The 24,092-nt window shown below is 36.9% G+C and overlaps 1 long non-coding RNA gene across 2 annotated transcripts; it reads left to right on the forward strand.

The window, feature by feature from the left end:
* The first annotated feature begins 28 nt into the window (after positions 1 to 28).
* Positions 29 to 23,864, forward strand: LOC144379927 (uncharacterized). 2 transcript variants are annotated; one of them, XR_013443467.1, is made up of 4 exons: positions 29 to 91; positions 20,625 to 20,728; positions 23,525 to 23,628; positions 23,711 to 23,864. It is a non-coding gene; the product is annotated as an uncharacterized LOC144379927 (long non-coding RNA). The 2 variants fall into 2 exon arrangements; XR_013443468.1 differs by lacking the exon at positions 29 to 91 and adding an exon at positions 19,757 to 19,811.
* Positions 23,865 to 24,092: the final 228 nt, after the last annotated feature.

Consider the following 24,092-nt stretch of genomic DNA (forward strand, 5'->3'; position numbering starts at 1 on the left):
TTGACACCATCTGAAACAGTCAAGGAGGAGCCAAGGCAGCAACATGGTGGATCAACCAGCCAATTCTACAAAGACCCAGCACTCAGGGAGGGTAAGGTGAGCTTCCTATGAGGTAGAAGGGAAAGAGGCAAACAGCGCTTAGAAGATGTCAAAGAGGGTATACACCCTCTAAATATTTGTATGAAATGAGACTGTTTTCAGTGCTTAATTTGGAAAGTAAAGTTATCCCCAAACCCTTTTCCTACCCAGTGAACTTAGAAGTTACAGATAAATTTAAAAAGAAGACAAAACTAACAATTTTGCAAATCTGTACAGAGTGGAAATATTTCAATGCAACTAATTTGTCCATTTTATTATTTGATTATTTAGAAAATATTTGAGAATTAAAGATGATTATTTCAGATGTCTTTTGTCAAAAAGCCTCTAAGATGTGATTGTGATGGAAACATTGTATTGAAATAGAGATACTGCAGTGATGAATTACAACCACTTGAGGGCAGTAAAAGCACATTTGTCTGTATAGTACAGCTGATTTAATTACAACTTTAAAATTAAACACTTGGCCAAAATGGCTTTCTGTATGTCTACTTTGGTCTAGAGTTATAATCCCCCACCTCCATAGTTCAGATGCCCAGGGAGTTTCCCTCATGTAAGTAGAACAACAACAAAGATATTTTAAATGTACACATTCTTTTTGTTTGTTTGTTTTATTAGCTCTATTTTTGCTGTGGCTTATAATAGATATAATTGTGAAACATTGCCCAATTAAGTCACAAGTTCAATTTCTTCACCTCAAATCATCCTTTAGGTTCATGTAAGTGTATCTTAATGTCCGTCCATGTATGTGGGCATGCATGTTTGTGCAAGTGTGTATGTTTACTCAACAGAAGGTTGAGTAAATAAATATAGTTGTAAGCATTACAGTGAACAAACAGAATTCTTTGGGGGTATGTTCATAAAGTGCCTTTATTCTTTCCCATCACTGCCCTGCAAACCCTCTATGTTGGTATGCTTCTTTTTCATCACCACTTAGATAACATCTTGGGCAAGTCCCATAATTTCTCAGATGTTAAAAGAGATTTTCGAGTTACTTTTATCTCCTCCCTCCAATTATCTAATTTCAGTGAATCAAATGTGCGTCTTGTATAATAGTTAATATTCCAAACTTAAACTTCTCCCTTCATTTTGTCTGCTTCCCACTGGAAGCCTGCACTGGGGAGAGGTGGTGCGGTAGTCACAAACATTCAGATCTATTTCCTTATCTATGCCTCATTTCCACTCATCTTTTTTTTTTTTTTTTTAAGATTTTATTTATTTATTTGACAGAGAAAGATAACAAGAGAGGGAATGCAAGCACAGGGAGCTGGGGAAGGAGAAGCAGGCTCCCCACTGAGCAGGGAGCCTGATGCAGGGTTTGATCCCAGGACGCTGGGACCATGACCTGAGCCGAAGGCAGACACTTAACGACAGACCCACCCAGGCACCCCCTCATTTTCACTCATCTTTCCATTCCCAAGGTAGCCTCTGACTCCTAGAGGGTTGGAAGAGAGGTAAAAAGCAGGAGATGTCTTCTTTTATTTATAGCTCTGTAATCTGACACTGTTTATCTCCACCTGTGGCAGAAGTTTAAATCTACCTATTTCTCTTGAAGCAACTTTTGGGAGCTTTTGGGAACTGAGTGATTATACTACTGGAACTGCCAGCTTCATGGGTGTGAGACCTGTGTAGCTCTCCAGACCATATGCTTAGAGAAACCTTGTGCTTGGTTTAATGCTCTGTCATTACCACTTTAAAATTTTTAATAATTTTTAAACAAGAGACCGTGCATTTTCATTCTTCACTGGAACCCCAAAGTTACAAAGCTAGTATTGACTGAGTCCCTCCAAACTGCTGATCTGTTGCAAAGTAGTGGCCTCTCCTTTAACTGACAATTTCTGATCTCCCCTCAGCCTCTCTCTAGTCAGATTATATCCCCGGCAGAAACCCCCTTGGGCAGAATCCCATGAATAAAGACCCCAAGCCAATGCCTTATGTGGGTTCTTTTGCGGCAGAAAAGCAAGCACTTTTTGGGAGTACAGCTATTATAAATCTCTCTGCTAGTGCTACAAACCATCTCAGCCAACCTCTCCCTGGAGATTTCTTTTCAGGCATGAGTCAGATGGTTCTATTGTGTTCCTAAGCAACGGTGATCCTATCTAGGCCCTCGGGATACTCCAGAAAGCCCCTCTTCCTCCAGATAATTGTCAACATATCAGTTGTTCCTCTAACACCCTGGCTTTTTGGACCTCCATTCTTTGGTACTGCTGAGGTGGGTGGGACGCTCAGAGTCAATACTGCATATTTTAGCCCCTCCTATGCAGGTTCTGGATAGAGTGTTCAGCCTTGCTTTGGAAATTACAAGTTCTTGCCTTCTGCTGTTTTGTTCTCAGACTTTCTGCTGAGGGAGCTCAGCAGAAACAGAGACAGAAAAAATGCCAATAAAATGCCCAGCCACATCATTTATAATGACGACATTTTACTCAAAATTGGAGATTTTGAAACTATTTATCTGAAAAACATTTTAAATAGTCCTAACTCAGTAAAAATATTAACGGCTTCATCAGTAGGAGAGAAGAAATATTCAACAAATATTTTGAGCATCTCCTTTGTGACGGAACCAGTAATAAGTTCTACTGATAAGCAAATTATTAAGACAGCCCCACAGTCCTGGGGAGCCCACAGTTAGAAACTGAGTAACACAAGTAGACAATTTTCCAAAGTTAGAGGAGTGATAATAAAGTTTTTTCATAGGTTTTGTGTATGTTTCCTGAGCTTGCACGTGAGAGTGGGGCTGTGGAGCTTCTTCCCTGAAGCTTCGTGATTGATAGATTGCTTTTAAGATCCCCTTAAATAGATCCACCTCTCATCTCTCAGTTTCTGGCTCTACTGTATGTATAAGATGAAATCACAACTGATGTACATTCTGACATGAGTTTGATTCTACCCATAAATTATTTTATGTCTATCCAAAACTCAACTCTGTGGCAAGCCTTTGCACAGGGCATCTTGAATTTTTTTCTATCTCATTGCTATGATGAACCGATATGAGAGCCTTTAGACAAGTCTTTTTTAGTTTCTCCTTCAGTGTAGGAGAAGCAGTCCATAATGAGAGGTAGATGGGTACCATTAAAGGACAGAGAAGGAATCCAGTAGCAACATTCTTAGTGACGTTGGATGTCTTGACTTGGAAATCTATTGTCTTTTTGCCCCATTGGAGAGTTCCTTGTATGATTAATGAAATTTTGTTAAATCTCTTCGGTTGTGGATCCCTTTGGGAAAGATAGGGACATTCACATCTTCACCAAGTAAAAATACTCCCAGATTAATTGACAAAAACAAACAAAAAAAACCTCCACCCTTCAATGGGGTGGGGAAATTTCAGGTTGGATTTCCTGAGCATAGCAATTATAATGTGGTTCTTAACTTGGAAAACATTGTCCAGATTTTGTCTTTCTGGTACTAAAGACAGAAAATCAATGCATACTGATTATAGGTTTTGGTGGCTTTTCTAGATAGCCTGACTTGCTGGGTGATATTTTTCTCAGGGGAAGGAGTCACATTTTGTGTAAACATCCTCTGCCATAGTGAAGCCAAATTGTGCCTTCTGACTGGCTCCGGCATGTTTCCTCCTTAAAGCACTGAATTCATCATGCATCACTCTCAGCACAAGGGAGCAGTATTTCTAAAGCAATACCAACTGCTTCCATAGCCCACGTGCTAGGCATCAGTACACTATGTCACATACCATTAAATAATTTCTCCCATCCTTAGAATAGGATTCTCCTACTTTTAGGAAAGATCTAGAGCTATCCTGCCAGGAGTGCTAATATTTCTCATTCCACTCTCCTCTGAACCTCCAAAACTACCCAAAGGGTCTCTTTTTCAGTCTTTTCTTTCCATCTAGAGAGACACTAGATTTAAATGTATATTTCTCAGCTTCTGTTGGTGCAATCTCTGGGGAAAGCCCCAGATTTTCGATCATGTCTCTGCCCCCCCTCCCAGCTTTAAGAGGTCCATCCGATTTATACCCCAAATGAAGGGTGTCGGTGGTCTGAGAATGAAGACTGCCTTACAGAACATTTGCCTTCTCTGGCTGAACCCTGGCCGTTAACGAGTGATTAAATCACTTTTGGCCAGCTAACCTTATAGTATCATCCCATCCAGTTTAGGACAAGGAAGGACATAATCAAGAAATAAAAGTGTTGTTACCAGTCTACTCTTAAAAGACCCTCCAAATATATACACCTTAAATTAACCATGTAGCCCACTTCAGTGCAAAAAATCTAGTTTATGAATGGGGAATTGAGCTTTTAGCTATAGACTAGCAAATGCCACAATTTTCTTTACCCAGTGATTTAATTTTTAAAACTATAATACCATTCATAAGACCTATGAGTCAGCATCAATGAATGATATAATGCTTATTAAAATTGGTAGAATTAAAATGAAGATATTTTGATTAAGACAGAGGTTTCTCAACCCTGGCAAAATATTAAAGTCACCCGGAGACCATTTAAAAGAAAAACATTACTTGAATTAGAATTTCTGAATTTTAAAAAATCTCCCCAGATGGTTCTCATAATCAGCCAAGATTGAAAATCACTGGCCTAGGATTTAGACTACTTGTTCCAGGTTTCACTGGAGGTGACTGAGTCAATCCTCTTCCTCACAAAGCTGCTGTGAACATCATCCTACAGATGGGAGCGAGCTTAGTGCTAACCAAATGCTCACAAGTCAAATCAGTATGAGACATGGGAACCAGGTGTAATCTTTGATTGACAGCTTTAAACACCAGCTGTACTTTCAATGCATCTTCACTTCTCTAAATCTACTGAGTGGAAGCTAGCAGATAGGACAAAATTTCCCCTGATGAGAAACTATGACTGCTACATAATTAACAGAGGCCTAGGCATAGCAGAACTAATACTTCTTAGGGAACATTTTCTATTCTGCCTCTTTGAGATAGTCTAACATTAGGGCTTCAGTTTTCATCTCCCCAAAGACTTTCCAAATACAATCATATTATCTAAATATTCCAACACCTTTAATGCGATTCCACATCAGTCACTGGTAGGTAGATGATATCAGAGAAGTCCTGATGTGCTCTTTCAGACAGTAAAAAATTCCCTCTGGACAAATTAGTACTAAATTCTCATCTCCTTCAACCTCGTAATAGCCATGCTTTAACAGTGAGAAGCACTATCTCTGCCAGAAAGCCCAGGACATACTAACATCAAGGTATATTGATCAGATTTAGTCCATTTGTTTAGTATATTAGTCAATATCTATTTTTAATCTTTCTAGGTTTCTCAAGATTCATGTGGATTCCAAAACTTAGTACTGTGATGGTTACCAGGTCCTTAACATGGTCTGATGGCTTTTTAACCATGTTTCTTTTTTTTTTTTCTTAAATGGCCAAGTATCTCATAACAATGTTCTATACTGTACCCTTTTCCAACAACCAATTCTCATTCTAGAGAATAGCACATTCTTACCGCATAGCTTTCCTATTATTCTCTCCATCTATTGCATGCATTCTAAGGAGTCACTGAAATCAAAATTATCTAAACATCAGACTCCTCTCATTTGGAAACACTAGCTAAACCATGTTGAAAATGACTTCTTTGGGTCTTCTGACATCTGTTAGTCTCAACAATCATGTGAGTAAGTATAGCCATACTCTGTTATTAGAACATATTATCACAATAATTAATAATCACTTTTTAATATTAAAATTTTAGGCCAACCTAAATGAAAATGTCACTGAAAATCCAAATTCAAAGCCTTTCCTGATTTATGACTCTAATCTCTTTCGTCTTCTGCTTCAGATTCCTCCAAAATCAGATTGTGGAGAGATGGGATTAGGAGAAAGAAGCAAGGATCTTTTTGCATAACTCAGCCTGCTGCAGTCCCTGGGCTTTACATTTGCAGGAAGCAGGCCTCCTAATAGTGGCCTGCATGGATGCAAGTATGAGTTCTTTGGAGGACCTATCTGAAGGGCCTCACTGTAGTTACCTAGTATGTGTCATGTGCTTTCCAGTAAGGCTTTTTCCAACCACCTCACAGCTCCAATTTGCTCCTGGGGTCATCTTACCTAGATTAAAGCCCTTCGGACTGGGGGCTGGAGAAATGGCTCAAACTTAACATCCCTTGACTGATAAGAAACTCATATGACCTTGCCAGGCTAATAAAGGCTACACTACTGTTGCTTCTTCTTATATCTTTGCCAATATGGACTAATTCAGCAAGCTTTTCATCTACTCAGTCTTCTGGATAAGGAGCAGCTTAAGCCATTACATTCACATATGCATTTGGACCTCTAGGGGCATATGCCTGGTCTCCTAAGAACTTGCTTACTGTGCTCTATCCTATAGCCTGAAATTGTTTTCTTTGCTGATCACATAACAAACATTTTTAATATGTGATTATTATCCTTGTTTTGGAGTATCCTACTCCAAACACTTCCTTTGAGAAAGAAACTGATTGGGTCAAACATTGAACCCTAGTTCCCTCTACTGTGGTCAAAGAAATGGAGTTTTGTGGGTTTTTCCCATTTAGAAGTTTCTCTGGAAGCAGATTCTCTGATCAGAGTAATTTAGCAGATTTATTAAGGGTAAGTGGGGCAGAGTGGAAAAGGATGTCTCCAAAATTTAATTCTCCAAGGTATAAACATCAAGAAGAGAAGAAAAGAACTCAGAAACTGGGATACCTAAAAGAGAGTAGATCTTTAATAAATTCTACTTTGGTGTAAATTCTTAGGTTAATTTTTGGTGTAAATCTTCTTCAGTTTAAGTTCTGTACCAGCCTCACTTGCTCATCTAACAAGTTAAATAAAATTAGTTGGAAGCATACCAATTAGATTTTTAAGTGATAAAAAGTAAAACGGAAAAGAAAGTTTCTTATAATAGTTAACATTTGCATAACCAGTTACAAGAATTATCCTCTTACTAAATGAAAAGATTTTATTTTAGATTTTAAAGATCAATGCATCCTAGTGAAAGAAACAGACTAGTAAGGAAAACATATTTTATGGCAATTTTCATGTTCTTTTACAATTACAGCTCAAGTTTCAAAGTTCAGGTCAATAGATACATATTGTCTCCATATTCTGAAGATAAATACTAGATTTATCTGTGCCAAACTTGATGAAAGCTGGCAAAACCAGTCCTCTACCAGCCTTTACAGATAGAACACTAGAAAGATTTCTCATAAAATCTGAATGTACTTCTTTCCTCTGGGAAAATGGAAGTAATAGATAGAAATAACTCTGTAACCTTTTGATAAGTTTCTCTATTTTTGCCTGAAGTACTTTTATGAATCTCTGTTACTTGCAACCAAAGGATCCCAGACTAAAATATGAAGTACTATAGTCTTAAATGTATCTTCAGACTACCATATCATTTTCCTTTTTCTAAGTTGGTTTCTAATGGAAGTAAGGAGGGAACATCTGAAGTAATGAGACCATTCTCTGGAAGGTTACAGAAGGACATCTTAAGGTCATCATGTGGAGAAGACCCAAGGTTCTGGTGATAACTCAGTCATCCTGACAGCAAACAAAATAAAAATTGCCATCTCAGCTACACTGACAGCAGGCACGTTCTAAAGAAGTCGGTAAAATGAGGACATGTCTCACTTTCTATAATGTATTATTGCTATTATTTATCTCTTAGCCTATGTAATAGTTCACATATATTATCTTCCTTATAAGACTATGCAGCTCTGAGGACATAGTTCCTAATTCATCTCCGTATTTGCCCATCAATCAGCATGAGGTCTCTAATTTAGTATTTAGTATGTGCTTAATAGATATTTGTTAACTGAGTGAAAATGATGAAGGGATAGGATTAACTTGACTCCTGTTGAAAATTCTGACACTCAAGGATCTTCCCTATAAGACTATGCATCTCTGAAGACATAGTTCCCTAATTAATCTCCATATTTGCCCATCAATCAGCATGAGGTCTCTAATTTAGTATTTAGTATGTGCTTAATAGATATTTGTTAACTGAGTGAAAATGATGAAGGGATAGGATTAACTTGACTCCTGTTGAAAATTCTGACACTCAGGGATAGCTCAATTGAAAACAAGGGGAATATGCATTAAAAGAAGAGGCTCTCTGAGATAGCATGTACAGCTAGAGTAGTGGTTTCCAGTCAGAACTAGTTTGCTCCCAGAGCACATGCAGCGATACCTGGAGACATTTTTGTTTGTCACCACTGGGGGGTGAGGGAGGACACTACTACTATCTACTGGGTAGAGAGGGCAGAGATGCTGCTAAATATGCCAGAACAGCTTGTAAGAAGGTACACTGGTGTCTTTTTGTTTTGTTTTTTGTTTCATTTTACATTTGAAAACTTCATAATTAAACTTTCCTAACAGCTGTTTTAATATTTTTATTCAATGTGCCATCTGACTCACTACATAAGCTGTGGTTAGTTTTGTGAGCCTGGTCACAAAACTCCCTACCCCTCTACAAAAAGGAATTATCTTGTCCATACCATCAATGGTGCCAAGGTGGAGAAATACTGTACTAGAGTTTTATCCGATCAAAGACCCCTTCTTGATGACTGGAACAGGAAGCATGTCTTTGGGTTTCAGTTGCTAATAACAACAGCTGATGCCAAAAACATTATTTGCCCCATTACAGCAAATATCCCCTTATCTTTTTTAGTGATAAAACATCCTGAGTTTTAGCTGGGCCCTTGACTACCAACTAAAGACTATATTTCTCATCTTATAGCCAAGAATGAGGGTGGGACTGAATTCTAGCCAATGGAAAGGAGTGGAAGCAATGCCTGCTTTGCTCTTAAAAAGGAAGACTTTTGTACTCTCCATTCTTTCCTTCCTTCAAGTTATAACATGGATATGGAGGATGTGAGACAAGTTTTCTATGAAGCCTGAGGGAGTGCAAGGCTCAAAGTTAAGTCTGCTCAGTGTACATCTTCCCAGCCAAAGTCATCGTTGCCTAGCAATAGAAGAGTAGAATCAGAGATGTTTCATCGGAGATGGCCACAGATATCCTATCCTAAGTCTTTCACAGTTTTGGATTAGTGCAGAGGAGTTCTTGGTGTCCTTGAGAAGGGGGACAAGAAAGCTGATTGGGAATTTGAACAGACCTTAACAGATGGGATAAGGAGGATGGGAAGTGACCTTAGACATGGCAGAGTGAAAGTAGAGGGGGATGAGGATGCTATGATAGTGGGTATAAGCGGGCTCAAGTTTTATGAACAAATAGCAGTAAACCCCAGGATAGGACTGAGAGAAAGTAAGCAAAAGAATACCGTTCTGTGTAGGCCAATGAGTACTGAATCCCTTCTAAAATATAATTTATGTCATCCCCTCAAGAAAAGAGAAGGGAATGAAAACAATCTGGAATTGACAACTTATGGAAAGAAACAGAAAAATTCATAGGCTTTCTGCATAAATACACAGTGACCTCCAGTGGATGGAGGTGAGAAATCTTTCAAAGATCCACAAAATCTTGCCTAGTCATGGAGATGTTTTGAAGAAATGGATTCTGAACAAAGACAATAGTTTCCAAATTCTAAGAAAGTATTCAAGATGGACTAAAGTAAATAGTATTTGAAGAGGGCATAGAGGAAGAAATGTAGTAGAATGAATATTGGGGTGATATCTGAAACTTTCTACCACCTTCTCAAATGGGCTGAATGTCCCAACAATGGATCCTGGGCATTTATTGCTATAGAAGGGGAATAGATAGAGTTCAAAACAAATTGTCAGTTGGTTCCTACATATGGTTAAAAAAAGTCCTAATTGCATAAATAAGAAATAAATTTTAAATTTAAATCATAAATCTTATTAGCACAAGAGCCAGAGTTATGAGAAATAAAGGGTATTTAAGGAGCAAATTCCTAAAATGCAAAGACCACCAAGCTTTCAGATTAGCAATCCTCAGAGGAAGAAAGCATGATGATTTAAGGGTGGTTTTCTCAGTCAAAGGAGACAGAAATTCAACCTGTTACTAGGAAAGGGAGCCTTATAGGACATAGGACTAGACCTTAGAGGTTTGTCTGTGTCTGGGAGTGGGAACTTTCACCCCACTTCCATTGATCTTAGAGCTCTGTGTAATAAATAAAGCCAAACAGAATCAGTGCCACTAGAGTGATATCAACTATATATTTTGGGTGACCAGGCTCACAAAACTAATCACAGTTTATGTAGTGAGTCAGATGGCACATTGAATAAAAATATTAAAACACCTGTTAGGAAAGTTTAATTATGAAGTTTTCAAATGTAAAATGAAACAAAAAAACAAAACAAAACAACAAAAAGACACTGGTGTACCTTCTTACAAAATTTACAAAAAAATTAAAAATTTGCCTGATTTTCAATGGATTTAAAAAATAAATAAATATAACTCAACTATTCTCCTTCTTCATATCATTCCATTATCTTAAAAGAGACAATGTTTGCCTTAGCACAGATGTGAATCCTCAGGCAATAGAGCAAAGAAAAGATATTAGAGCTCAGGAGCCAGGCTGTGGAACCCATGTCAGGATCTGGGCCTATGGCTGGGCCTGGGTCTAAGTCTGCGGTGGGCCTGTGGATCATGGGTCTGGGTCCTAGGCTAGACTTGGGGCCTGAAGCTGAGGCTGGGACAAGCCTAATCCTAAATCTGGGTTTGGGATTATGCCTAACTCTGGATTGGATCTGGGCCTAGATATAGGACTTGGCCTAGGGCTGGGACCCAGGTGTGGTCTTTTCCTGAGGGGTTTCTGGGTTTGAGGCTGGACCTAGGGCTGGCGCTGAAGCTGCAGATTTTTATCTATAAGAGGAAGTTTCTGTTACAGCTGCAGAGGTCTTGCTCCTGATTAAGTCAGTAGATAACAGGAGTCATATCTAGACTTGCTCTCAAACAAGGTCTCTGAATTTATCTCAGTGACTATGAATTTTGCATCAGCAAAGCAAAGTCTTTCAGACTCAGTCTTCTGTTTAAATCCTGAAATCTTGATATCTGAATTAAAATAAAAGTTCATCAATCATCTACAAAGAGTGAGAGTTTGACTTCTTTGCCAATTTGGATGCCTTTTATTTCTTTTTGTTGTCTGATTGCTGAGGCTAGGACTTCTAGTACTATGTTGAATAGCAGTGGTGATAGTGGACATCCCTGCCGCGTTCCTGACCTTAGGGGGAAAGCTCTCAGTCTTTCCCCATTGAGAATGATATTCGCTGTGGGTTTTTCATAGATGGCTTTTATGATATTAAGGTATGTACCCTCTATCCTTACACTGTGAAGAATTTTAATCAAGAAAAGATGCTGTAATTTGTCAAATGCTTTTTCTACATCTAATGAGAGTATCATATGGTTCTTGTCCTTTCTTTTATTAATGTATTGTATCACATTGATTGATTTGCGGATGTTGAACCAACCTTGCAGTCTAGGAATAAATCCCACTTAGTCATGGTAAATAATCCTTTTAATATACTGTTGGATCCTATTGGCTAGTATTTTGGTGAGAATTTTTGCATCCATGTTCATCAGGGTTATTGGTCTGTAATTCTCCTTTTTGATGTCTGGTTTTGGGATCAAGGTAATGCTGGCTTCATAAAATGAGTTCGGAAGTTTTCCTTCCATTTCTATTTTTTGGAACAGTTTCAGAAGAATAGGTATTATTTCTTCTTTAAATGTTTGGTAGAATTCCCCTGGGAAGCCGTCTGGCTCTGGACTTTTGTTTGTTGGGAGATTTTTGATGACTGCTTCAATTTCCTTGCTGGTTAGGGGTCTGTTCAGGTTTTCTATTTCTTCCTGGTTCAGTTTTGGTAGTTTATACATCTCTAGGAATGCATCCATTTCTTCCAGATTGTCTAATTTGTTAGCATATGGTTGCTCATAATATGTTCTTGTAATTGTTTGTATTTCTTCGGTGTTGGTTGTGATCTCTCCTCTTTCATTCATGATTTTATTTGTTTGGGTCCTTTCTCTTTTCTTTTTGATAAGTCTGGCCAGGGGTTTATCAATCTTATTAATTCTTTCAAAGAACCTGCTCCTAGTTTTGTTGATCTGTTCTACTGTTCTTTTGGTTTCTATTTCATTGATTTCTGCTCTGATCTTTATTATTTCTCTTCTGCTGGATTTAGGCTTTATTTGCTGTTTTTTCTGCAGCTCCTTTAGGTGTAGGGTTAGGTTGTGTATTTGAGACCTTTCTTGTTTCTTGAGAAAGGCTTGTATTGCTATATACTTCCCTCTTAGGACTGCCTTTGCTGCATGATGTTGGTAAGAATGCGGAGGAAGTGGAACCTTCCTACACTGTTGGTGAGAATGCAAGCTGGTGCAGCCACTCTAGAAAACACTATGGAGGTTCCTCAAAAATTTGAAAATAGAGCTACTCTATGACCCAGCAATGGCACTCCTAGGTATTTACCCCAAAGATACAAATGTAGTATTCCAAAGGGGCACCTGCACCCCAATGTTTATAGCAGCAATGTCCACAATAGCCAAACTATGGAAAGAGCCCAGATGTCCATTGACAGATGAATGGATAAAGAAGATGTGATACACACACACACACACACACACACACACACACACACACACACACACACTGGAATATTATGCAGCCATCAAAAATGAAATCTTGCCATTTGCAACAAAGTGGATGGAACTAGAGGGTATTATGCTAAGCAAAATAAGTCAATCAGAAAAAGACAATTATCATATGATCACACTGATATGTGGAATTGGAGAAACAAGGTAGAGGATCATAGGGGAAGAGAGGAAAAAATGAAACAAGATGAAACCAGAGAGGGAGACAAGCCATAAGAGACTCTTAATCTCAGGAAACAAACTGAAGGTTGCGGGAGTGGTGGCGGGTGGGAGGGATGGGTGGCTGGGTGATGGACTTTGGGGAGAGTATGTGCTATGGTGAGTGCTGTGTAAGACTGATGAATCACAGACCTGTACCCCTGAAACAAATAATACATTATATGTTAATAATAAAAAATAATAAATAATAAAAATAAAATCCATCAAGAGGAGAGAACACAAATGAAGAGATAGCTTTAGTTATGGCATAACAATATTTGTAGTGAGAGGGCACTTAGCTTCTTTAGTTCTTTCAAATCCTAAATAATTTTTAGTTATCAAGTTTATGTTTTAAAATGATAACTTATATTTTAATCAAACATGTTGCCTTTGGATGTCATTGATATTGTTTTTGAAATTGAGTGATTATTACAGTAACTTTTATTTCTAAACTTTTGTGGGCTGTGATTCTATTAAAATGGATCATAGTTTATAGTTATCTATGTAGAGATGCCTTAAGAACCACTCTTTCAGTTCCAACTCTGTCTTTGACTTGACTTTGAACATGATGGTTACTCTTAGAACCTCACCCTTGGGTGTCTGTGTGGCTTAGTCAGTCATGATCTTGGGGTCCTGAGATCGAGCCCTGCGTCAGGCTCTTTGCTCAATGGGGAGTCTGCTTCTCCTCTGTGCGTGCTCTCTCTCTTACTCTCACTCAAGTAAATAAATAAAATCTTAAAAAAAAAAAAAAGAACCTCACCTTTGGCTAACAGCTCTGCCTCCTGGAGTTGTGAACAGTCTGTCAGCTAGTAAAAACAAAGTATAGAATCAACAAGCTGTATCCATTCCTTTCATAGGAATCGTCCTCCACCAGGCCTCACTATCAAAATTCTTCTCCTAGAGAATGCAAGCTACTGTGAGCAATTCAGTTGTTTGAGTTGAACAAAAGGGGTCATGAATAGTCTAGAGATTGTAGAATACCCCATGATACACTGCTGAAGTGCAAGTTACTATCTCAATTTGTACTTATTTTGCTTCTTCTGTTTTGATCCTGGTTAAAGAAAATAACAATTATTGAGTTTCTATGATGTGTCTGGCACTTGATACTCATTTACTCAGTTAATTTTCAGAATGACCTGCAAAGTAGTGTTGTGATCCCTATTTAATATGAGGAATATGAGCTTGAGATATATTTAATCACTTGCCTCTAGCTATGTAGGTATATTTGTCTGAACCAGGATTTGAAGTTAACATCCTCAGACCCTATATAGGAGCTGTCTGACCTCTGCCTATTCTCTGATTCCTAGGGTGTCTACAGAAGGGACAGTGCTCCCTAACTCATAAAAAAATGCTTGCCTTTGGTTTCTGACCCTTATTAGTTTTCCTGACCCTCATTTTTCCTTCAATATTGTAACTTAACTTCTGTCTGGAATCTGAGCCCCAGTCTATGGTTTACTGCTAGCTATTCTCTTGGTATGGTTTCTATGTGAAATTTTTAATGTATGTAACAACTGACTTAGTTCTGTGAAACTGCATAAAGAAGACCTCAAAGGTCTTCCTGACTCGCCCTCCACCACTCCTCCTCATCAGTTGCAGAATTGCAGACTTCAACAAGAAGAGACTATACCTTGCATTTGCAAAGAGAAGAAGCCTACTTTATTACTTCAGAAAGACAAGGGAAGAATTTTTCCTTACCCAGCAACAAGCTCAGCCAATAAGAAAATACCATAATTCAGCCAATGAAAAATCATCACTACTCTCAACTTTTGCTTTCCTCCAGTAGACTTTTTTTTCTCTAAAGCAGCTAGCCCTCCCAACTTCCTCCTTTTCTCTATAAAGTAATGTTCCTTTCCTTTGATCTCCAGACTTGCCTATGGTTTGTCATAGCTTGCATGTTCCCAGTTGCAATTCCTCCGCTATACCCAAATAAACCCATTTTGCTGGTAAAATAACTGGCTGTTTTAAGGTTCATAGTTTGGATTTATGTAATGATGTAGAAATTAAGATATATGATATATAAACTAACAAAAAGAAATATAACAATTCTTGATTTTCACAAGATGGTGTGTGTGTGTGTGTGTGTGTGTTATTCAAGATAAATTATGAATCCCAAGGCAATTTGTTATCCTTACCCAGTATAATATGCTGTTGTCTATGCCAGTCTTTGTTTTTATTTTTTATTTATTTATTTTTATTTTTTTAAAGATTTTATTTATTTATTTGAGAGAGAATGAGAGACAGAGAGCATGAGAGGGAGGAGGGTCAGAGGGAGAAGCAGACTCCCTGCCTAGCAGGGAGCCCGATGCGGGACTCAATCCCGGCACTCCAGGATCATGACCTGAGCCGAAGGCAGTCGCTTAACCAACTGAGCCACCCAGGCGCCCCCCAGTCTTTGTTTTTAAAGAAGGCAAATTAATTTTAATATTGGACTAAGGCATTTCTAAGGAAGGAAAATCTGTTGTAAAATGTCATATGATTCAAATTTCATTTGTATTCCACTTTGAATAGCATTGCCTGTGGCATCACTTCATCTAGTAGCACAGATGGTAGAAATGTGTTTATATATTCACGTTTTTTATATTCCTTATCAATTTCATTCATAACCTTTGGTGCTATCAATTGAGACAGTTTTCATTATTGAGACTCTAAGATATATGTGGAAATGACCTGTTCAGTTGCCCTGCGTAAACAAATCCAGGAAACTCAGGGTCATGAGAAAGTCATTAGTTATGACCTAGAAGAGTTAATGTAGCAAAGAAAATCAGGAAGCTTCTGTTGACAACAGATTATTACTCAACGTCATGTTTTTTAAGTAGGCTTCATGCCCAGTGTGGAGCTCAGTGCAGGGCTTTAACTCACAACCCTGAGATCAAGACCTGAGCTGAGATCAAGAGCCGGATCCTCAACTGAATGAGCCACCCAGGTGCCCCTCAACATCACTTTTTGGTAAAAAAACCAAATATCAAGAGTAAAACAGAAAGCCTTATCTGCACTATTCCTTATTAACGTACTTAGCATGGCTAATGGTTGTCCTGGCCGCCAGAGTCTCTAAGGGTCTCTGCACATTCTGCATGTAGTCATCAGCACCTCAGCCTCTGAAATTATGCTAGGAGAGAAATGACAGCTCTGTTTTCTTTTACTCTTTTTCATGAAAAACAACATCTGGACGGTGAACCTTTAAATCAACTTGATTAAGCATTGGCTATTAAAAGCAGAGTGCTAATGATGTAAAGGAAAAATGACGGGACATAAATATCAACAAGTCATATCAAGGTAGTGGCAAAAAGGGATTTTCCAGTCTGAGCTAGATTTATATATAAAAAATTATCTAAATGTTAGCCTGTTATAAATTCTGTGGTGTTGGGAAAATAAAATAAGATATTAATTCATGCCTAAAATCTCACACCATCTTTGTTTGTCCTTCAGGTAGGAGTTTTGAACTGTAGTCAATGAAAATAACCTTCCCTGAAAGGTGATGCCATACAGTAACTGGTACAAGGTTGCTTAAAGGAGAACCAGAGCAGGATCGTGTGGATGAGCCCATGAAGCAGAGTCACCTCTTAAGTCAATATGTGCTGATTTGCTTTGGGGCTGCCTATCTGTCACACTGACATGAATGGATATCTAAAGGCAGGGTTTTCTAGAAGAGAGAGAGACAGAGACAGAGAGAGAGAGAGAGAAATGGAGTTGAGCAGCGCCTGGGTGGCTCAGTTGGTTAAGTGTCTGCCTTCAGCTCAGGTCATGGTCCCCAGGGTCCTGGAATTAGGCTCTGCTCATGCTCTCTCTCTTGCTCACTCTCTCTTAAATAAATAGAATCTTAAAAAAAAAAAAAAAGAGTTGAATGACACCAGAAGAAAATGATCAGTGGGGTAGGTAGGCCATAGCTGCATGAAATTATATGGAAAGCATGATATTTAAGGACAGAGATTTTATTATTTTTTTTATTTAAGATATTATTTATTTATTTATTTATTATTTATGAGAGTGAGAAAGCAAGAGAGCAGGGGAGAGGAGCAGAGGGAGAAGGACAAGCAGACTCTGCACTGAGCCTGTAGCTAGACTTGGGGCTCCATCTCACAACCCTGAGATCATGACCTGAGCCGAAATCAAGAGTCAGATCCCCAACCAACTGAGCCACCCATATGCCCCAGGACAGAGATTTTAGAACTACACACTCCTGGGCTCAAATCCTTCATCCATTTACAATTTGTGGAGACAAGATACATAACTGTGCTATGGCTTAGTCTTCTCAGCTGTATTTCCTAGAGTTATGGATAAGATTAAAGATGATGAGTATCATGAGGGTGGTATAAGATTTAGCTCCACAAAATTAGAAAATATTTGGATCTTGGTAGCTAATATTAATTCTATTATTATTATCGTCACTTCCATTGCATAGTAAGAGTGTGGATTCTGGAGTCAGACTATTTAGGCTCAAATCTTTTCTCCTTCATTTACTAACTTTGTAACCTTTGCCAGGTTATTTACCCTTGATGTGCCTTGATGTCCTTATCTATAAAATGATAACTATACCTACCTTGTGAATTTGCTAGGAGGGGTAAATAATTTAATTCACGTGGAGCTATTAGAATCATTAGATCCTGCAAATGGTAAACATTTTAAATGTTAGATGACATTACATCTGTATAATTTTAAATGGTTTAAAGAACTCTGAACAGTGGCAATTTGATCATAAGACAGGGTGGTTTCAGTACAGACTGAAGGTTGGATTTTGATTTTTGTTGTTGTTGGTTTGTTTTGTTTTGATATGACTGTCTAAACTAAGCTCAGGTGCCTGAAAGTTGGGATTATTTTTTTCCAGGATTCTGTTATGCCTGGAGCACTACCCGCAGTCATAGCCTCTCTAAGTAGGAGGGAACTCAGGGGTCATCCAGGCCCATTTAAGACATGCACACTTTTCACAGCATCTCCAATAACACAAGGCATAGCCAATGATGAGGAACACATTACATCTCAAGGCAGCTCATCCAATTTTCAGATATTCATAGGATAGAAAGTTTGTTCTTGTCTGGAACTGAACATAACCTCAATTCCCTCCTAACCACTAGACAAGTTCGGTCCTGTAAAGCATCTCAGACTAAATCTAATTCCTCCTCCCTATGAAATTATTTTGAATATTTGCAAATAACATCCAAATCTACTCTTCTCTGCGCTATACTGAGTTCCTCTTTTCTTGAAGCTAAGTTCCTTCTATTGTTGCTTGTATAAGAGCAGCATGGAGTTCTCTGGAATCCAACTGAGCAGACATGAAATTTCCATGTGCTTAACTTGGGCAGTTTATCAGATTCGTCTGATGGAGGAATCTGCCTCACAGAGATGGAAGAGGTAATATACTACTTTAAAGGTAGCAATAGGGATTAAATGTATGAGTAGATGCATAACACTAAGCACAACATAAGTGCTCAATAATAATGATAATTATCCTGATAATTACTGTTTTATGTAGAATGTTTCTGCTGCTATTCTGGGCCTTCTTCGATGAAAGTGTTCAATGTACCAACATGGAAGAGAGTGAAATAATTATATACATTCTTCTGTACTATTTCTAGATGTGATCTAATGTCAAATTTTAGGAGTCTCATAGAGACGTTCGAAATCACTTATAAATAATAAGTGTGGTGAAAGTTACAGAATGCTTATTATGTGTTGTTCACTGTGTTAAGTCTGTTAGGTACATCATGCACTATCTCCATTACAACAATACTATGAGGCAAAAAGCCATTACTACCCCTATTTTAGAAGAGCAAATTAAGGTTTAGTGATACTAAAAAACTTTTGCAAGTTCACATAGCTAGTAAGTGGCAAAACTAAAATTATAATTCAGGTCTCTCTGATTTTCTTTTAAATTCTCTTCTATGTTACCTTTTTTTCACTTGTGGTATGAGTTGATTTAACATTTATAATAGCAAGAATGTTGTCATCTCCTCAATTTGCTCCCACTGAAAACAGATAGAGCAACTAGGATAACAAAAACCCAAATTCCTTGTCAAACATCTACAACAAAACTAGAAGCCAAGTATCCCCACAAACTCCACAATACAACTGGGGAAATGGTGACAATAATAATGAAGTATCTGATGGATCTGAAAACATGAGAACCCCCAAATTGCCAGTAATTACTCACTGAAGGTGTGAGGGGCCAATCTGAAAATCATCAGTTGCAACTAGGGATGGGAGGTAGATTTTTAAGTTGGCACAAGGGGTCCACAGTCAGGTGTGAGGTTGCTAGAACAATTCAGTCTTATGAATTTTCAAAATTATTCAACAAAAGCTGTCTTCTAGGATAAAGTTCAACTATGATGAGGAACAAACTTCTGGGTATAGAATCCAAACTGAAAAGAACAGTGTCAACGGAAGTAATGAAAAGAAAGTTCCAGATAAAAGAAATGAGTGGGTGAGTGGGCAGAGCCAGGAGATCTCAGGAAATATAGGGCAATTTTTAAATTGACTTTATAAAAAACTCAGAATAGCAGGCTCTTGATCTGGGGTGTTGGAAGACCTGGAGGGTCCAAAATGATTCCATTCATGTTGTTGCCTGCCAGGGGAGGGAGCTTAGCTGGGACTCTCACCAGGAGTCTTGATTCTTCTCCACATGGGTCTATCATCAATGCTTTTTGGACTTTCTCAGGCCTGAGGACTGGGTTCCAAGAAGACCTAAGAAGGAAACAAGAAGCAAAAGCTATCAGTTATCTTAAGACCTGGGCTCAGAAATCCCAGGAAATCACTTCTGCTACATTCTACTGGTCAAAGCAGTCATAAGGCCAACCCAGATTCAAGGTGTGGGGAAATAAACTCCATCTCTCAAAAGGAGAGTGGCACATATGACCAGTAAGAAAAGAACTGATGGAGGCCATCTTTGGAAACTATCTAACATGCATGTGTATATTGCAAACAAAGAATGAAAGTGTATCCAGTTATTGATATAACTACACTGAAACAAACTATTCCAACTGACTTCAAAATACAGTCACAGATTATACATCTTTGGTAGGTATATTCTAAGGACAAAAATAACTGCAAAATGAAATATGTATCTTAAAAGAATTTTAAAAATCATATTGTTTGTGGTAGTGTTGATGCTGACATTATGAAACTTACGTGTAAGCTAGAAAAAACAAACGAGAAAATTATGTGATTTCGTAAATTTATCATTCCTCATGTTATTGAGAATCAGGATTCTTAGCTCTGGAAAAAGAAGACAATATAAACTCATGGTATATTTTATCTTAATTTTTTTTCTTATAATGTATTTTATCTTAAAAAATGCTATCCAGTAAAATTCCTAGAAAAATGAGCAGTCTAGAATAAACACACAAATAGCACTAAAATTGAAATATTATGTCTCACTAAAAAGAATGAGAGTTCCTTAATAAATGGTTGATTTCAGTAATAAGAAATGTATAAGATGGGCATACCAAATAGCAAGGGAACTATCAAAAACACCAAAAAAGTCATACCAAAATATTTAGGAGCCTACTTGAGAAGGGAACAATTTGACCATAAACAAAGATATAACTACAATAAGTTTAAACATATCACAAAGTTTAAATCCATGAGTTTAATATGGTCAATATGGGAAAATGCAGCTTATTATTTTAAAAACTGCTAAATGAAGGAAAAGAACAAGCATTTATCCTTTTTCTTCTACATATATTTGGCTACCCCTGGGGAATAGTAGATATGTAAAATGCCTCTTTAGAGGAGTATTATAGTTAATAAGTAAAGAAGGAATATTAGATTTAAGATATTACCATATTTCAATTCTACAAAGATTCATGAATCAATTCATTCATTTTTAAGGGTTTCTAACATTACAAAATGGAGGAAACTAGACATCATGTATCTCCTGATGAAAGAACACAGCAGCATCTGTGAAGTCATCTTACAGAAGCAACCAAGCAAAAGTGAGCATGAAACTGAGTAAGCCTCCATATTCAAAATCCAGTAATCAGAGGAACATGTTAAGTGGCAGTCACAGGGATATAATCAGAAAAATTCAGACTGCAGCAAAATCTACAGGAAAAACAACCTAATTTATTCAACAAGTAAATTACAATAAAATAAAAGAACTGGAGAAGATGCCTAGAGATTTTAGAGACATTAACCAAGTATAACATGTCATTCTAATTTGAAAAACTGAAAAAAGAATTTGGTTTATACACATATACTATATTGTACATATATACGCACACATATATACATGGACATTATACATTTAATATATATATACATCATACATTATATGATATCTATCACATTTTTCATAGAATTAAAAATTTTAAAATTGGATATTTAATATATGATGACATTGGAGAAATATTAAGAAATTTCAGATGCAATAATTAAATCTAAATCTCAAATCTCAACAAGTATGTGTTTCTCTGTCCCCCAAATTTTTGCATTGTATTGCTGGTTCCACTTCAGCCTGTGTTGCATGAGTTTCTTAGTCCCCTTAGATTACATGTTCTTCTAATGGCAGATGGCAGGAGCACACAGGCCAAACTTAATCATACAGCCCTACATAGTCTCTGCTGGTGTCATGTCATGTCATTAATATTATAAACTATTTTCATGACCAAGTTCAATATCCACAGGTAGGGACATAAACTTTGTCCAGAGGGGAGGAACAGCGAAGTCACATGGAAAGATCAAGAACATATAACCCTACAACAGAAGAGAAGTGAAGACATGAAAACAATAAGTCATTCTACCACATAATTATTTTAAAAATGAATTCTTATCTTTTAGAGATAAATATTAAATATTTATGCATTAAATGATATGATGCCTGGCATTTACTTCAATAAATGATGAAGGTACAGATAAAACAAGGTCTTCCATGCATTGATATATATTGAAGCTATGTGATGGGGACATTGAGAGTTCATTTTACTATTGTTTATTTATTACGAGTTTACTTTTTGCTCCAAAATAAACAGTTAAAAATTTCAGGATAATTGAAAACAAATACTCAATGTGCTTTCATCATTATTTATAGATCATAGAATTGTGAGCAAAAATTTGCTAGACATTCTTAGATATACAAATAGTTTTGAATAGCATCTTAGGGAAGGAGAATTTCTTAAAAATGAAGTAATTCTGAATTGTGAAAGATGAGACAACAAACCAAGTATGTTTATTCTTTCTGAGAAACTTTGAGTAATACATGCTTGTATAAATGACTAATGTTTCTCTTTTTTTTAGTTCAAGAAGCACTTTTATTTACATTATTTTAATTAGATCTCTCTTTGAAATTTTATTATATGTAGATGTAGATATTTTAATTATATATTTATCTGTACCACAACAGAAATATTTCCTAGCTATCAAAAATATCAGATGTCAGTTTTCTCTGCAAATGTATGCATTATACCACTCATGTCTAGGAAAAACAACAAGTACATGACTGAAAGATAAAATCAAAGGAAAAAAAAAGAACATTCATTCAGGGCTTTGTAGCCAGCAAAGTGTTTCCATATTTATCACCTCAAATTCCACATGAGTAAGTGAAATTATTTAAAAAAATCATATCCTGTAATTTACACTTACCCTAAGAAGACTATTTTAAGACATCATATATAATAATCCCTCAATAGTTCTGGTTAATCTTAAAATCTTAAGTGACTAATGTTTCACAGTAAAACCATTTCAATTCTATAAACAAGATATATCCACAATCACCTATTTAGTGATTATTCAGTGATCTGGTAAAATGAATGATCATTTATCTTTTAAGCATATCACGATTATTGAATGAAACAAAAAATAAAATTCTGATCCCCCGTTTTTTACCCATATTCTACATTATCAAATTGCTGCCTAAATTACAAACTCTTTTCATTCTGTTCCCAAGATCACTCAATCACTTCACATTTTTGTTTGATGATATGTTATAGAAATTATTTAGTTCTTCATTTTATTTATCTAAATTTTAAGACCTGTTATTTATAACTTATAATGTACCTTAAGCTCACATAAGCCTTGTAGATAGCATTTTATGAGCTTCATCCTTATTACTCTATAAAAGCTCAGTGTACTTTCCAAAAATGCAAAAAAGCAGAGACGAAAAAAATTCAGAGGTTTTATGAATGGTGCTTTTCCTAATTATTAGACATTTAGAAGTGATAGTTCTTTCCAACTCATTGAATCTGTATCATTATTCCCTAAATGTCAGTGAAAACAATTATAAAAATAATGCAGTATTTTAACAAAATAAAATATTTAGAGTTAGGAGTATTTTGTCTAGAAGAAATCATTTACATAATGCTGACTTAAAAATAAATTATGTTTTGGCTCTTACTTGAATCTATATGTGATATAGGTATAAAAATGTATATTTATTGATAACTGAGCACAGTTTTGGGGATATTTACAAATTGTAACTGACTAAACTGGAGTGTACTGGAACTGAATTTGAAAATAACAGTTGAGGTGGGGCGCCTGGGTGGCTCATTCGGTTAAGCATCTGCTTATATATGAATGAGTCACCCAGGTGCCCCGATTTTGAATGTATTTAGAACCCATGGCACATCTCAGTTTGTCTCATCAATCTCTGGTATAGACAAAAGTTTAATGAGAAAACATGACATAGGAACAAAATGGTTGAATGATTGATATAATGAGCTTTACTTTCTGGTTAAATGTATTACATATGTATGTATTTATCTCTCTATATAACAAATTTCTATATGTATGTCAAGACTTCCTCCAGGTCCACCAATTTGGGAGCATGAATAGATCACAGAATATCAGTGCTTTGTCTTGCTTATGCTCCACCTACTCAGCATGTCTAAATCCTGCCCAGGTGTGTATTTATGTAAGGCCACTGGGATATGTTTCATTTAGGCTCATAAGTATACTCATGCTTCCTTCTCCTCTTCTGGCAGATTCTCTCTCATGGCATCCTGCTGGGATTGCTGAACACAGATCTTACTAACCACTTTGCTCCTGATAAGTACTTCCACTTAGATCTGGCATCAAAAGTTCCAATGGAAACCACCATCATTGCCAATGGATGTTATATTATTATTCAAGTTTCAAAATAGCCTGATGTTCCAAGTTTACATTTGGGAGAATCTTTTTTCTCTGTTTTTACCTTCTACTATATGGAGGTTTGGGGTAATGTGTGTGGGAGTTTGGGGTGGGAGGGTGTTGGGAGGGTGTTGCTCACAAAGCTCTGCTACTTGTGCCCCAAAGTTTTACAAAGATTTTAATGAAACAACTGTTTTTCAATTAACTTAAATCCTCTCTTCTCCACAGAACTCAGAC

Source organism: Halichoerus grypus, chromosome 1 (assembly GCF_964656455.1).
Source record: "Halichoerus grypus chromosome 1, mHalGry1.hap1.1, whole genome shotgun sequence".
Lineage (NCBI taxonomy): Eukaryota > Metazoa > Chordata > Mammalia > Carnivora > Phocidae > Halichoerus > Halichoerus grypus.